Source organism: Chiloscyllium plagiosum, chromosome 50, assembly GCF_004010195.1.
Source record: "Chiloscyllium plagiosum isolate BGI_BamShark_2017 chromosome 50, ASM401019v2, whole genome shotgun sequence".
NCBI lineage: Eukaryota > Metazoa > Chordata > Chondrichthyes > Orectolobiformes > Hemiscylliidae > Chiloscyllium > Chiloscyllium plagiosum.
This window is the reverse complement of record NC_057759.1, coordinates 4,569,608-4,574,063: the sequence shown is the minus strand read 5'-3', so window position 1 is coordinate 4,574,063 and position 4,456 is coordinate 4,569,608. Positions and strand designations below refer to the sequence as shown.

Below are 4,456 nucleotides of genomic sequence, written 5' to 3'. Positions count from 1 at the left end.
GAAAATGCCCGCCATCACGTATAAAAGCAGCAAGCTTTACAGCGGAGAATACATCAGTACGTACACGTTGATTGTTTTTTCGATTACGAAATTAATGATCAGAAAATCTCACTTTACCTCATTCCCGCCTTTACAGTTGAAAAATATGCCTCACTGGTGTTCAATCTGTTCTCTCTCTCTCTCCAGAGGCAGGGGATAAAAGACTGAATATGAACCGAGCAGAGAATAAAGCGCAGAGGGTCAGGGACCGTTCCTTACTGTATTCTGCAGCGACTAACCCGTTACTGCACTGGGTCAACCCAGCTCTTCCTACTGCACTTAAAGGAAATGTGAATCTAATGTGAGATCAAATCAGATCGGGGACATCCTAAACTCATAGGACATTATAACAAACCACATCACTCAGGCAGTGACCGTTCAATAAAAAATCCTGTCGTTCAGGACACTCTTCCAATCGCATTTTATGACAAATTCTTCCTCTGCTCCCAAAGACAGTGACAGTATCCAATTAAATGGAGCGTGGAATTTATTGATGTCTGGCACAAAGGCGAGGAATCTCCACATTAAAAGGAAAATAATCAATCTGAAAGAAAGTTCAGCTCCTTTCACAGATGCTGTGAGTGGCTCTTAAAAGAGCCTTTGGGTTGTCAGATTCAAGAATGGTCTCTTCACTTTTTAGCGGCGCCCCCAGCGGTGGTTTTCTAGGACAGCAGCACGGTCTGGATATTAGGCAGCACCCCGCCCTGAGCGATGGTCACCCCTCCCAGCAGCTTGTTGAGCTCCTCGTCGTTGCGCACGGCCAGCTGCAGGTGCCTGGGGATGATGCGGGTCTTCTTGTTGTCCCGGGCCGCGTTGCCGGCCAGCTCCAGGATTTCAGCCGTCAGATACTCCAGCACCGCAGCCAGATAGACCGGCGCTCCGGCACCCACACGCTCAGCTTAGTTACCCTTTCTCAGGAGCCTGTGAACACGGCCCACCGGGAACTGCAGGCCAGCCCGGGAAGACCGAGACTTCGCCTTGGAGCGACCTTTCCCACCACCCTTTCCTCTCCCAGACATTCTCACAAGCATTTTCACAGAGAATTCTGCACTCACTCACCCCCCCCCCCCCCCACCCCACCCCAATCCACATTGCGGCCTTTCTTATACCTTTGGGAGGAATGGTGGATCGGCCGTTTCTGATTAGTCCTATTGTCCAGCCCCTCCTAATGTTGTTCCAATTCCCAATCAGATATCTGCCTCATTCCCCAATCCGGAGAGGGCACGGGGAGGAGGGCGGAAAGTACCAGCGCCAAATCATCAACCACCTTCTTTCCAATTTGAAAAGCCTGCCAATTTCCAAACAAAGGAATATGTTTTAGATTGAAAAATGAAATACAAAAAAAAACTGAGGATGTTTATTAGCACTCACTACTCTTATGTTAATATACTTTTATTTACAAATGTATCCTTGACACGATCCGTCTCTCCCTCATTTGCCCACCACTTTCTGTCTATTTCTGATCTTGAGAATGGGCAATTTTCTAAACTTTGCGACGAAGCTGAAACAAAACAGGCTAAACACTGCAGTCTGCAAACTGTCTTTTCATATTTTAGTATCACCCCGGCATGTTGATAAAGCAGCACACAAAGTTCTTCCAGCTCAGTTTCAATGGCGAACACGGTGTTTAGTCGATATTTTAGAGTCGTCCTCCTTTATTGATCTCGATAAGATTCAGCAAAAATCACCATATTTCACATTTCAGCCCGGTAACTGTTTTGAAAGCCTCTCACCAACAGCAGAAAGTGCTTTGCTTTTTGCATTCTGAAAAATCGGATTAAACCCGCGCATTGACCATGTAAAAAAAAAACAGGATGAGGGAGACAGGATGTACATGTATTTGGAAAGGCAAGGACTGATTCGGGATAGACAACATGGCTTTGTGTGTGGGAAATCATGTCTCACAAACTTGATAGAGTTTTTTGAAGTAGTAACAAAGAAGATTGATGAGGGCAGAGCAGTAGATGTGATCTATATTGTGGGATATAGGTAAAGTAGTGTTACTTCTGCAATTATAATTACTTATGCAAGGTATATGCACTCACACCAGTGTATAATTGTTTCAACCAAGAGCTGAGTCAACAAGAATGAAAACTATGTGGAAGAAATATATAATTGTTTTTGTATTAGCTAAAATGTGAATGCAAGAATGAAACGTGCCTGCTAACAATGGGAGACAAATAGATAAGGTGCTGTGAGGATGTAGGTTAAGTCAGATATGCTTGTACAAGCAGTAGTTCTAAGCATCTATTTCCCACTTTTGCAAAAACACAAAAACAAACCCCAATTAAAAGGTCATAAGGATCAATATGGTTGGGGAAAGGGAGGAAATGGCACAAGGGGGGGTGGGGGAATAGATAATCATGAAGAAGGATATACCTAACAATGGGCCACAGCAGGATGTGGTGAAATGGACGAGTAAAACTTGTACTTTGTTATGCACAAGGCCAGATAAGGCAAGAGATAAACAATAGTAATGGGCGCCGGGTTTGAAGTAGTGAATCCTATATAAGATATGTATTTGCTGAACTCTATGTGCCTTACCTCAGGCACCACGCTTGCAACCGTATAATAAACATACTGATTGCTTCAGATCTTGTCTCGGACAGAAATTATTGAAGTGAGTGAGCTTTGTTTCTCACAATATGGACTTCAGTAAGGTGTTCGACAAGGTTCCCCATGGGAGACTGATTATCAAGGTTAGATTTCATGGGATACAGGGAGAACTAGCCATTTGGATACAGAACTGGCTCAAAGGTGGTGGTGGAGGGTTCATTTTCAGACTGGAGGTAAAATACATCAATCCGTATGACTGAAAACTGGGCACTTCGCTTTAGTTTGCTAGGATGAAAACAACTGTTATAACATTCCACCAGGGCTTTTAGTAAGTTGAACAAATGAGATGAAAAATGACCCCCTGACGTGTAATCTGCTCTCTCTCTCTACACATAGGGAAGATACTGTTTATGACGTCGCTCCCCCCCACCCCCAGTCAATTTGCAAAGCACTGAAAATCAAATGTGACTAAAAATATCGCGTCAAGAATATCAAATTGCAAAGCAATTATAAAAGCGAATGTAGTACGAAAATTTAAACTTATAAAATCACATGCAAACTAAAACAAAATGGTTAAAGAAATGGCTCAGCTGTCTCAAAAGTTGTGGGTGGCTCTTAAAAGAGCCTTTGAGTTGTGGATGTGTGTTTTGTCTCAGTGCAGTGCGGTCCTTCACTTGGAGCTGGTGTACTTGGTCACCGTCTTTGTGCCCTCCGACACGGCGTGCTTGGCCAGCTCCCCGGGCAGCAGCAGCCGCACGGCGGTCTGGATCTCCCGGGAGCTGATGGTGCTGCGCTTGTTGTAATGGGCCAGGCGGGAAGCCTCCCCCGCGATGCGCTCGAAAATATCGTTGACGAACGAGTTCATGATGCTCATGGCCTTGGAGGAGATGAACCTGCTTCATCACTTTGTAGATGTAGATGGAGTAACTTTCTTTCCTGGACCGCCTCCTCTTCTTACCGCCCTTCGCTGGCGCCTTCTTGATGATTTTCTTCGCGCCCTTCTTGGAGGCTTGCTGCGCTTTCTTCTCATCAGCCATAGCGCCGCTCACTGTCAAACACAGAATAAGGGAAAGCGGGCTCGGAGCTCCCTTTTTATAGCCTGACGACGTCATCAATGCCAAAGAGGGATGGGGGAAAGCCTGATTGGGTAGTTTACACGGAATCATTCCCAAACACTCAGTCTCTGTGATTGTTAGAGTAGGATCCAATGTGGATCTGTCAGAATCTGCAACAAAATGTGAAGTGGATAGTGATTTTGTTCCTGTCAGTCTGACTGAGGGAGATTTGTTTTGTGTCTGTCACACAGAAAGTGACTGTGGTATTGACTCGGTTTCCTTTTGCTCGTTGTTGTGCTGATGTGGGAGTGGAAGGGTGTGTTTCTAGCTCCGCATGTCTGTTTCTGGTCCTCTCTCTGCGCTGGATTTAACACTGCGTTTGCCACTTTTCTCAGTCGTTAGCACTGCTGCCTCACAGCGCCAGGGACCCTGCTTCGATTCCACTTTCGGGCGACTGTCTGTGTGGATTTTGCATATTCTCCCCGTGTCTGAGTGCGTTTCCTCCGGGTGCTGTTTTTCTCACAATTCAAAGACGTGCAGGGAGGTGAATTGGCCATGCTAACTGCCCATAATGTTCCGGCATGTGTAGATTAGCTGCATTAATCAGGGGTAAATGCAGAATAATGGGGAATGGGTCTGGGTGGATTACTCTTCCGAGGGTCGGTGTGAACTTGTTGGGCCGAAGTGCCTAATTCTACACTGTAGGGATTCTAAGAGTGGTTTCTAGGTTTGGGGTTGATGGAACTCGTTCTCAACTGCACGGAGTTGGAGAGAGATGAAAAAAAGTCCCTATTTAAAACGTTTTT

The 4,456-nt window shown here is 45.5% G+C and overlaps 2 pseudogenes; both read right to left on the bottom strand.

The window, feature by feature from the left end:
* Positions 1–701: 701 nt before the first annotated feature.
* Positions 702–1,058, bottom strand: LOC122544498 (annotated as a pseudogene).
* Positions 1,059–3,211: 2,153 nt separating this feature from the next.
* LOC122544605 lies at positions 3,212–3,639 on the bottom strand (annotated as a pseudogene).
* Positions 3,640–4,456: the final 817 nt, after the last annotated feature.